The 12,631-nt window shown below is 38.1% G+C and overlaps 1 protein-coding gene across 1 annotated transcript in view; it reads right to left on the bottom strand.

Moving 5' to 3' along the window:
- Window positions 1-413: 413 nt before the first annotated feature.
- The window catches only part of LOC122793209 (thioredoxin-like), a 379,230-nt gene continuing 367,012 nt past the window's right edge, over window positions 414-12,631 (bottom strand). Inside the window, exon 6 of the transcript XR_006363452.1 lies at window positions 414-1,052. The gene's annotated coding sequence lies outside the window, so the exon portion shown is untranslated. The remainder of the gene's footprint in view (window positions 1,053-12,631) is intronic.

Raw genomic sequence — 12,631 nt, 5'->3', positions numbered from 1 at the left:
GTCCCTTGGTTCTCTGTTGGAAAATGATATGTCATTTTCTGAATAGTGAATGCATTGTGATTGAACAATATTGAAATTCCCTTTCATTTAGGTATTAGATAGTGTCATTTATAGCATATATTTTATTTACATTATAGACAATCAGTTTCTTTTTTTCTCATTTATTTTAAACTTCTCCCTTTCTTTTCTCATGTGTGCCTGAATTCTCAGACTATCTGTATCATGAGTTAGAGTTGTCATCTGTAGTGTAATGTTTATAATAAGGTATGAGTAATCTTTAGTAGAAGATGGCATTTCCTTTCCTAAATGTGCTCTGTTTGCACTTTGTCTATTATTTAATGCAGTAGCCCAGACATTAGTACATGTAACAACAGCTTTCCAAACTATGCCAGTTGTACAAATACAATCATCACTGACAAGTCACAAGTGTATATTTACTATCAATTATAGTAAGCAAATCATTCAACTTTTGCCACAAGGAACACAAGCCTGTAATGTGACAGGCAGATAGGCAGACAGACACACAATTTAGTACACTGTACAAAGTAGTTATGCTTTAGCAAATCACTAATGGCATATTCATTTAAAGTACTCATTCCCAGCTACAAAGAATTAAAAAAAAATCAAAACCTGTAGCTACAGAATTCAAGGAAATGAAAACAATTGGTAAATGAAGTTAAATTGTATGAGAAAATCACACAATTTGAAATAAAATACTAAATTGCAATGGGATAATCTACTACAAAGGAAAGCAATGTATAAACTAGTTAATCTGACATATCATATAATTTGTGCCAGTCACATTAAAATGCTGTCTGCCTTTCTTGCTCACTGTCACTCACAGGTGCACATTAGAACACCAAAAATGGAGGTTAACAAAAAATATAAATCAAAGCAAATAGCTTTGAACCAAGCATTTGCACAAAAAAAAATCACAAAAACTGGAACATTTTGGATACGCTCTGGAGTGTCTTGCTATGAATTTATAGCTGGCATTGGATCCACTGGGATGGGTAGAATTTGCTTTTCTATAAGCTATCCCTTTCTTCAAACTGTAAAAAAAAAAAACAATATATAAATGAAAATAAATCTTTTTTCTACCAAACGGTTGCACATTAAATTACAAAATAATACAAAATAGTTTCAGATGAGATGTGGACTGATACTGACAAACTTACGATTCTGTAGAGGCAATGAACAAAATCACTGTTTTTCTTACATTGCACTGCAACTTTGATGCTATTAACTTTTTACATCTTGAGACTTCTGTCAAGACAGTAGACAGCATATTTCATGGGTTTACAGAAAACTAACATCAGGAAATCTTCTAGTTTTCATCCAGAATATATGAAAGGTAGTATGAAAGAACAGTTTATTAGTGTGTCAAATTTAACTTCATCCAATAATCAAATTTTATAAGAATATATAAGTAGGTTACTTCTTGAAAGAAGGTACACTGGAGGGAAGCTTGTAGCTTTAGCTAAGTCTGTAATTGATGAGAGAAAGATAATTGCCTATTATCCACAATTAATATATACAATAGGGAACATAACCTGAAACAGCTGTTGGAAGGTCACTGGAATCTTCATCTAACACAGATTGTTTGACAGTTCCCAAGAAAACCTAGGGATATCTATCCCAAGTGTGTGTTACTATTGCAAATAAATAAAGGACTATATTTAAATTTGCTGCATAAAAACAGGATTTTTGTTCCAAAGCAGCATTTCAATTGCAACTCCATGGGAGTTGTTTATATTGCCAGATGTATTAGCTGTAACATTTTCTATGTGGGGAACTCCATGGGGAAGATATTGCAATCTATTTATGAATACCTATGTGCAGTAAAGGACAAGAATAGCAATAATGCCTGTATGAACACAGTACTAAATGCAAGATATTTAAGATATATGTTTTCTTTGTTGTTAAGCAGATCAAATTACACTGAAGGGATGAGGCTGTAATTGCACATTAGAACACAAAGGTGTTGAGCAGATCAAATTACATTGAAGGGATGAGGCTGTAATTGCATATTAGAACACAAATATTTGTATTAGCAGTTAACATTAGATGAGTCATTCCACTAGTCTCAATGACTGCATCAGCTTAAACAGTGTACTTAAATCAAGATAATAAAAATGATATACATGCATTTTGTAATAGCTGAATATGTGCTATCAGCTTGATTTTATGTTTTCATTTTTTATCACACCAATCATTTTCACTTGTACTTAGAATTTAATACTGTTTACATCAATATGTTGACTGGTACCTTTTTAAGGCAAACAATTCAAAGAGCTATTACATTTACAAATGTATTTTTAACTAGTAATTTTTAATAAAAATGCAATTTTATGTTGTAGACAAAGCCAAATGCCAGTTATTCACTGCACCTGATTTTGTACACTTCTTACTGTTTACATCAGTATGTTGACTGGTACCTTTTAAGGTAAACAATTCAAAGATAAATTACATTTACAAATGTATTTTAAGCTAATAATTTTTAATACAAATGCAATTTATGTTGTAGACAAAGCCAAATGCCAGTTATTCACTGCACCTGATTTTGTACACATATTTCAATCTGTGAACACCTTTTTCTGTTTTTGTAATTCTGAAATTCAGTTTGCATATAGACAGACTGCATTGCTGCATCATTCTTAATAGTGAATTTATACATATAGCATTATAAATGCTATATCACCCATTAAAACCTACAATGTAATCATTTTTGTTCCTTGGGAGAATGGGTCATGGAACAGTCCACCTACTTAAATACCAGAAAACAAGTATTTTTATTTGCTATCTAGATGACAGCACTGTGTTTAAATGGGCCTACTTTGAAACATCTAAAACCCATAACATCTAATTTCATAACATTAAGTCCAGAACATCTAAAACCCATAACACCGAATTTCATAACATCTAACACTACAAATCACAAGAAAATAACGTCCCCTCCACATATAACACCAAAGTACCAAACACGCCACACACCCCCATAAATTAAATATACCAACTCCAAGATCGTACTACAGTGGGGAAAAGTTAATTTCCTAACCCCACTGTATCAAGCCCCCCTGCAGAAATGTAGTAAAAAGTGTGTTTGCTAGTTTGGTGTTGTTATATCTGGACAGGATGTTATTTTCATGTGATTTGTTCTGTTAGATGTTATGAAATTCAATGTTATGGGTTTTAGATGTTCTGGTCTCAATGTTATGAAATTAGATGTTATGGGTTTTAGATGTTTTGAAGGGGACCCGTTTAAACATATGCTTCTTTATTTTGTATATAGTCATCAGTTTTTGGACTCCACAATGAGTCATAAATTATTATTATTTAGATTTTGACATACTACTTTTTTGTCATTTTACATTTTTATGTTGATGTTCTGACTGGTGGTTTAACAGCACAAGACCATTAGAATGAATGCAAGACTGATTTGAACTGATATGGTTGCTCTGAATGAGGCTATTATTAGCCAACAGTACTTAACAGGTATTTATTTTAATAAAGGCTACACTGTGACTTCTATCAACATGCTTGTTTTATAGTGTTCTGTTGCACACTAACCATTTTGTTTTATTTGTATTAATTTGGAAGACATCCTGGTGACTGAGGCCACATAACTGCAGAGCACAGAAGTGTTGTGAAGCTGATGCATGCATGTTTGCATCTTTACATGCAAATGTAAGGGGTACAATGACAAACAGTATGTACACATGCTCTAAATGCAGTAGAAATGAAAGTAAGAGTCTTCCGGAAGGTTCCATCTCCAGCAAATCTTACTCATTTGGAAGCATATACTGAATTATTCTAATAAGTCCATAACAAACCTATCTACCTTAGTAAATTGTTCAATCTGCCAATAGAAACTGTTTTATGAGCATGGGAAAATAAACAAGAAATAACATTTCAAATGACAAAAAATCTTTGCAACAATCCAATATGTTTGTTCTTTATGCAGATGACAGAAATTTGATTTTGTCCAATAATGCTTCAACTTGTGGCATAGGAGACCTGCTTTCATGCAGAATGTCTGAAACTTTTGAAAAGCCCCTTTGCTTTACATAAAGATATCTACCGAGTAAATTTAATTTCAACTAGGTGACGAAGACTTGGCTATTACCTTTGTAATTTATAATAGGCAGAAATATTTGTATGGTTATTTTTACCCTATGTTCAGATCACAAAATACTGATTTTTTTTTCATAAAAGGAAATTGGCTCCACAAATGGGTTCACCAACAACACCGCTGTAACAGTGCCACAGGCAGCATGATGTCCTACAGGGTTGAAAAATGTCAAGGAAATGTTGAAACAATGAGTTGGTTAGTGATTCCAGAAATGCCTATGAACCTGGACATGTATTACTACATGTAGCTGTCATGGGCAGTGTATCAATAAACACTGAAAAATTACTATACTAAACATGCTGTCTTCTCAAGGTTATTCTGGAATATTAAGGATGAAAAACTTAGCCAGATTTTACACAAGATGGGACTGGATTCAGAAAAGGCAATAAAGAGGAAGTAAAGTGTGCCAAGTTTCAAACATTCAGTGAACCATTATACTATACATCTTCACACCTACTGGAAAGGCCTGAAAGCTGTAGTCTACACTGGACGGCATATGGACTATATTGGACAATTCCGTCAAAAACATTTTTTAAGTTCATGCTTATTCAAAGTGAATGGATATATATGTTATAAACCCATCTGCTTCTCATGCAAACACTGAAATAACATGATGTTTTAATGTAGAAGGTGTGATGTCCCTCTTTCTAGGTAGTGATCAAGGAGCCTCAATTTTCACCACTGACACCGGTGGGGATCGTTCACTGACAAAAAAAAATAGACAAACAATATTTTCAGATGAAGATCTCTGTACCAAGTACAATTTTCCTTAAGAGCACAAAGAAAATGCACACTCCAGTCCTGGGGCTGGGCTTTCTCTCCAACCCCCAAATAAGACTCCCCACTGGCACAGCTACAGAGTTGAATCCTTAGCCAGGTGTTCCAAGCCAAGCCCTCCACCACCCACTCTGTGATATCAATGTTCTCAGTGTTAATGTTCGAAGTAGCTGACACACACACACACACACCTGGGAAAGGGTGGCACATCTAACCTGCTTCTTTACCACCTCCACCCAAACTATAAGGTAGATATGCCACCAGAACACCCAAAGCCAGCTACTCTATGGTTCCTACCAGGATACCCAATTACTCTCAGTAAAATGAATACTCCTACAAATGGTAATGTTTGACCAAGCAGCAAGACTTTCAGGAATGTGAAGCCACAGTGCCACTAAATAAATGCAATTACTCTTAAAGGTTAAATGTTTTCTAAAAGACCAGCCACAATGAAAGGTATATACATATTTAATAATAAATAATAAAACAGAAAACATGAAAATACTGAATATCTATTTAGAATAAACAAAGCATTAATTCACAGGAAATATAAAAAAACAACACAGATGGAAAGACTCATACAGATAGCTTAGCTAATCTCCCTATATTTTCTAACTGATCGAAGAATTACTGTTCCCTAGTTACTTACTAAAGCAAGGCAAGATGAAGTTAGATGAGTGGCTCTTGTCAGGTCTAATAAAGTGCATCTATCATATCTCCCACTAATATTCAAATACAACTTCATCTGGTCACCCACACTACCCCATCACTAGCAACTAAGCCAGGAACTGGTACAGATGTGTTACACACACAAAACTTTGTTAAGGTTTAATACAGCATCTGGAAGTTATAAAACAATTCCAACACGTCCACCCTTCCTGCAGAAAGGCTTTTCATAGACATTGCATCTCTGGCTGCATTCAGACCTGTGACCTAAAATTGTTATGGCCTAAACCAAGTCATTTAGTTTCAGGTTATTTTTCTTAAGGTTAGTTGGGCTGAGCTAAACCCCTTCCCTTCCAGTATTCTCTGTTAAAATTATATACATTTAATCAGTTACAGCAATACAGTCTGATATACATGCATACTTCTTTTCTGTCCAGCAGGATCCACTGTTGATACATTTTTAACACAAGCATCTGCTTACAAATACATTTTAACACAAGCGTCTGTACAAATAAGTTTGATACTCAAATGACATACAATTCTTTACAAAACTCCAGCTAGCTAGACGGGCATATGTTATACATGCACTGCCCTACTCCTCCCAGCACAGCTGGCACTACCTCACATCATCACACCTTTCCCCGCTTTGAAGACATGAGCTAGTTTTTCAAGTATCCCTGGAGAAACATTGCTTGAGAGAAATGCGCCTCTCTGGAAACACATTAACATATTCCCTGTCTTAAAATCCATCTGCATTGTCACTGCTGACCCCCTTTCACTGTGGTGTCAGTCCAAGCCTCATTGAGGAGATCAGTCACCATATCTCCCCTCAGACACCTCCTGTCACCCACTGCAAATACTCAGCACATGGGCCTCCCTATCACAGTAAGGCTTCACCATGTTAACATGGTGCAGTTTGTACCCCTGTCTCCTAGCTAGCAGGTTTACCATGTAGATAACATCTTTGACCTTCCTTACCACTTTGAAGGGCCCTTCCCAAGCTGTGTGCAGCTTACTGTGTCAGACAGGGATAAGCACCATAACCTGCTGTCCCACAACATACTCTTGGGCTCAAGCATTTCTGTCATACCAGACCTTTTTCTAATACTGGGCTGCTGCCATATTCTCCTGGGCCAAGCCCATGAGCTCCCTAAGCCTTGTTCTGAGGTTTAGGACATATGCCACAACAGACTCCTTGTGTGATTCACACTCACCTTTTCACTCATCACATATCAAATCCAAGGGCCCCCTTCACCCTATGCCCATACAGCAACTCAAACGGTGAAAAACCTGTGGTTTCCTGGCATACCACGCTGTATGCAAACAGCAGATGGGGCAAATATTTGTCCCACTCTCTCTCAAACTAGTCTGTAAATGTCCTTAGCATGGTCTTCAGTGCAGAGTTTAACCTTTCCACAAGACCATTAGTCTGGGGGTGGTACGGGGCAGTCTTTAGGTGGTTCACCCCACAGCACTCCCACAGACAAGCCAGCAGGTTTGACATGAAATTGGCACCTCTATCATGTTTCCCTTGGGAAACCTATCCTGCTGAAAATATCTAACAAAGTATTTGCCACCTTCTCTGCCTTGATGAAGGATACAGCCACCACCTCAGGGTATCTAGTAGTATAATCTACAAACACTAGGATATATTTCTTCCATATGGGACTTGGGGTACTCCGCAGCCCCACAATATCCATAGTTACCCTCTGAAATGGCTCCTCAATCACAAGCAAAGACATCAAAGGTACATTGACCTTGTCTCCTGCCTTGCCTACATTTTGACACTGCTCACAGGTCCTGCAGTACCCTGCTACATCCCTTGTAATCCCAGGACAATAAACATTCTGCATAATACATCTATTGGAATGCTTTATGTCCATATGACCTGCAAAAGGAATGTCATGGGCTATGGCTATAAGGGCCAGATAGTAGGCTCTGGGCACTACCAAATGCTGTATTATCTCACCCTCTAGCCATCCCTTAGGGGACCACTCTCTATACAGTAACCCTTTGTTCCAGTATACAGACTCCCCTTTTCCTTGAGAATCAGGTGCATCCTTAGCTATCTCCCTCAAGCCTTGTAATGTAGGGTCCAAGAGCTGAGCCCATCTCAACTTCGCCTTTGTGACCCTTCACATCTCTCCTTCCACAGGAAGTCTGGTATCTTCTGACGGCGGTGCCTCACTGTCAGCCTGGGTGCTACCACTCACCTCAGCTCTTGCTGTCACCCTGTCCAAAGGAACATCAGTACTTATCAACAGCTATGGCTCACCTGCAGGCTTACTGCTACAGGGTAGCTTTCTCCCTGAAATAGCCACATCACCAGCGCTGGCTTCAAGTCTGGGGTCTGAGTCTCCCCAGGCTACCAGACCCACATGCCTGTCGCCAAGCCTGACTGTGTCTAACTGCATGCACAAAAGGTACTGCATTATTAAAATCATTCCCTATCTAGACATCTGCAGGGATATCCTCAAACACACCTATTTGCTTGTTTCCTTTTCCACACTCTCAGTCAAGGTGAACCCTGGCCAAAGGTATTTGGAATGGGGTCCTTCCTAAAGCTTTGACTGGAGTGGACTACCCAAGCAAGTACTGCTCCACTTTAGCCACTGCAGGCTTCACATTGGTTATGTTGGACGCTGTCTCTCTTAGCAGTGGCCTGTTTTCCATCCACTGTAATAGCAAAAAACTCTGGTGATAGTTTGGTACCCCTGTTGTCCAGACAACTTATCACTGGAATACTGTTATTCCCACTTGCTGGCTCTCCACATTGCTTCAGTGGACATGTGCATACTACATGACACCTCTTTTTACACTTAAAGCATCTAAGCCTTAATCCTGGCCGTGTACCTGTAGTAGTGGCTTCCCTGTTATTGACCGACTCTGCTGGGGTGGTTTAGGCTGCCCAACATGGGATTCCTTAAATCCATGTGCAGCACTGGGCATCCCCTTCTTGTGCAGTGGTGCCCTGCTTGCTAAGTAGAGATTCCCTTTTCTAACCAGCGCATATGCAGAGTTACACTCCCAGTCTGCCAACCAGATTCTCATGTCCTCAGGCAAAATACTAAGGGCTTGTTCCCTCACCAAAAGGTCTGTCAGCCTTTCAAAAGTGGTGACCTAACACATACTCATGTACCTATGAAAATAAGTGCTTAGGCTCAGCAAAGCAATATAATCACATACACTTTCATCTGCCTTATGACTATATTCACAAAGCTTTTTTTTCTGTAAGCTTCAGTTGTTAACTTATAACATTCCAGTAAACATCGTTTAACCTTGCCATAATTTAAACAATCAGTATCAGACAATTTAGAAACAGTACCTTTACTGTGAAGTAAGGGGGTCGGGAACTGTACCCAGAGCCCTTGGTCAACATCATATTGTCTCATACTCTTTCAAATATATGACAAACTATCAAAATCACCTTCTGTATACTTTGGAAGAAATTTACTGACCTTGCTTCTGTGGTTTGGTTATTCCCTTCCCCATTACTTGCATGTTCCCTTCAAAGAGTCAGCATGTCCCTCACATGTTTACACTTCTTCTCATTTTCTTTGGCCTCCAAATGCTGCAGTCTATCATTTTCTTTGACCTCCAAATGCTGCTGCTTCTGCCAATTCTAATTCCATACGTTTTGCCTTTAGTTAAAGTCTGTTTAATTCCAGATGGGTTTTTAAATACTCTGAAGAAAAGGTGTACCATCTTGTTTCTGAAGGCTGCACATCCCCATCACCAGACTGGTTGTCTTCCTGGTTGCTGGTCTGTGCTGCAGCTGTGACTGTCTGAAATCATTTCCTTTTTAAAAGGTTGGCATGCACCAGTCCTTTGGATTTGCACACCTTAACCAATTGGTTCACTGTCAGCTTGTCATAATCCTCTGCTGACATTTTTGCCAGTTTTCCCTGACTAAACTAAACTAAAAAAAAAAACTCTTAGTAGCTGCTGAGAGTACACACATCTTTAGTGATAACTGCTTACAGGCTACATAGGTTCAAATAATATCCCACCGCTGCTCATCAATATTTGACATCCCTCCTCAAGGCCACTGATCAAGGAGCTGCAATCTTCACTACTGACACTGGTGGGGAACATTCACTGAGAAAAAAATAGACACACAGTATTTTCAGATGCAGATCTCTGCACCAAGTACAATTTCCTTTAAGAACACACAGGGAATGCACACTCCAGTCCGGGCATGGGCTATCTCTCCAGGCCCAAATAAGACTCCCCATTGACACAGCTATAGAGATCTTAGCCAGGTGTTCCAAGTCAAGTCCTTCACCAACCTCTCTGTGAAATCAGTGGTGCCCCTGTTTGAAGTAGCTGAAATACACACTGTCTTTGAGATTTGATTTTCACACCCCTAGGAAAGGCTGGCACAGCTTACCCACTTTGCCACTTCCACCCAAACTATAAGATAGGTACACTGCCACCAGAACACCCAAAGCCAGCTAGGCTCTCACCTGGGTACCCAATTACTCTCCGTAAAATTAATACTTATACATATGGTAATGTTTGACCAAGCAGCAAGACTTTCAGGAACATGGAGCCACAGTGCCACTGAATAAATGTAATTAGTCTCAAAGGGTAAATATTTTCTAAATGACCAGCCACAATGAAAGGTTTATATATATATATATATATATATATATATATATATATATATATAAAAATAAAATAGAAACCATGAAAATACTGAAGATATATTTACAATAGACACCAGAGTTTCAATTCACAGGAAAATATAAAAAACAAAACAGATGGAAAGAGTCAGATACAGGAAAAACAATATTTAGCCAATCACCCATATTTTCTGACTGACTGAAGAATTACTGTTCTCTAGTTATTTACTAAAGCAAGACAAGATGAAGTTAGATGAATGTCTCTTGTAAGGTCTAAGTGGATCTTATCACACCTCCCACTAGTATTCAAATACAATTTCTGTGCTGGCGATAGAATGACATCACATCTGGTCACCTGACTCTGTGGTTCCCACACTATCCCATCACTAGTAACTGAGCCAGGAACTGGCACAGAGGTTTCACAATACACACAAAGAACTTTGCTAAGGCTTAATACAGCATGTGGAAGTTATAACATAATTCCTGCAGAAATGCTTTTCACATACACTGTGTCTCTGGCTGCATTCATACCCGAGAGAGAAAATTTTTATGACCTAAACCAAGTCATTTAGTTTCAGGCTATTTTTCCTTGTGGTTAGCTGGGCGGAGCCTAACCCCCTTCCCTTCCAGTATTCTCTGTTAAATTACATACATTTAATCAATTAAAACAATACAGTCTGACATAAATGCATATTTCTTCTCTGCACAGCAGGACCCACTGCTGACATTTTTAATACGAGCAACTTTACAAAAACATTTTTAATGCCATCTGTACAAATCAGTTTGACATACAATTCTTTACAGAACTCCAGTTAGCTAGGCTGGCATATGTTACATATGCAGTGCCCTACTCACCCTAGCCCAGCTGGCACTACCTCACATCATCATAGAAAGTATTCAAACAAATTCTAGTGATTGGTAATGGATCTTGTTTTACTAATGTAGAATATACACATTTTATGGTCATGAACCTTCTCTCCATTTCATGTTTCATCTAACAGCCTGGCACAGAGGTTAGAATAGAAGCTTTGAATGAATGGATGAAGAAAATGAAATGAGATACTATTGAAAAATATTTATTAAGATTCTTGTTATAGCATGCAGATGAAGACAAAGTTATCTTCAGAAGAAATAATGTAAGGAAGACTGGGATCCAATTTGATTTGAAAGTACTACATTTGAAAGCAAAAATCCAAATCAGTGGGCACAGATGATATTTTTATTAATGAAAATGCCAAGCTAAGAAGCTGTGTACCTGGAGATAAGGGAGATAAATCTGTGGACCAAGTTATCTTCCAAAGCAAGGTTTTGGAATAACCAAATGCTGTTTGGAACCAGTGTCTGTGTATGTTGAGGCATGTAGATTAAATAAGACAGATTTAGAGAGAGAGTGCGCAAACCTGGGAGAAAGAATCGTGGAAAAGAAGCAGAGATTCCCATGTCAATTACTTGACACATCTTATGTACCTGTGGAATTTACAAAGAGGAGCCAATATTTGCTTCTGGTTTCATTTCCCCAAATATTTTATTTTGTTTGTTTTGCATACACTGATGGGAATGGACCCCATTCCTAAAGTCAGGACACAATTAGAATTTATGAAATTAGTATTGCTTTAGTCTGACGTTAGGCAAGGGTGCTCTTCTCAGCACCTACGTGCCCAAAATGGCCTTTCAGTTCCCACTGGGTTACATGCATTGGTAGCATATTAACCTACGATTGTAAATGCTTTTTCATTCATCCGTTTGCTACTATTACTTGAACAGTTTATTTTTCTTCCATAATGCTCACTTCTGCTTGCAAATTCTGTTTTTTTTTAAGACTTTGTCTCTCTCAGTATGTAAGGCACTATAATCACTGGGTGTACATTTCAATGATCAACACTACTTTTGTCTTTTCTTCTTGGGCTACTATATCTATTTTTTTTTTGTATCTGTTTTTCTGGACTGTTGGTAATGGGTGATCTCATGAGATATATCAGTCAATAATGCTTTCTTTGTGGTTCGCTTTACAATGCTTTTCAGTTACTTCTATATGGTAATAACAGGAGTAATCTTATCTATTGTCATTCTGCTTAGGAATTTGAAGCATGAAATACAGATTACCACTTAGTTGAAGGATCCTGTTAGACTTTCTCTGTGGAAATAGAATTCCCTCAGATTTAACTTAAGGCCTAGTAGTCTATTCAGGCCCTTCCTTGGCACAAAAATGGCACTGAAGGCTTTATGTCACTTGCTCTCTTCTTGACTGCTGTATCAGTAAAAAAAAAATTCTCACCCAATTCTGCTGTGTTTATTCTTTGGTACTGACTATACCATGGAGGAGTTGGGTGCAGTTATCAGCCCGAGTATTGGAAAAGTCAAGATGAATGGAGATGCTTATCTGCTCCAGGGGGTGGATGATGACAAAGTTCCTTTGCTGTAATACCATCTC

The sequence above is a fragment of the Protopterus annectens genome, chromosome 2.part0, assembly GCF_019279795.1.
Source record: "Protopterus annectens isolate FY-2018-M chromosome 2.part0, PAN1.0, whole genome shotgun sequence".
Lineage (NCBI taxonomy): Eukaryota > Metazoa > Chordata > Ceratodontiformes > Protopteridae > Protopterus > Protopterus annectens.
Note: the sequence above shows the minus strand (reverse complement) of the source record. Positions and strands in the feature narration are given on the sequence as shown.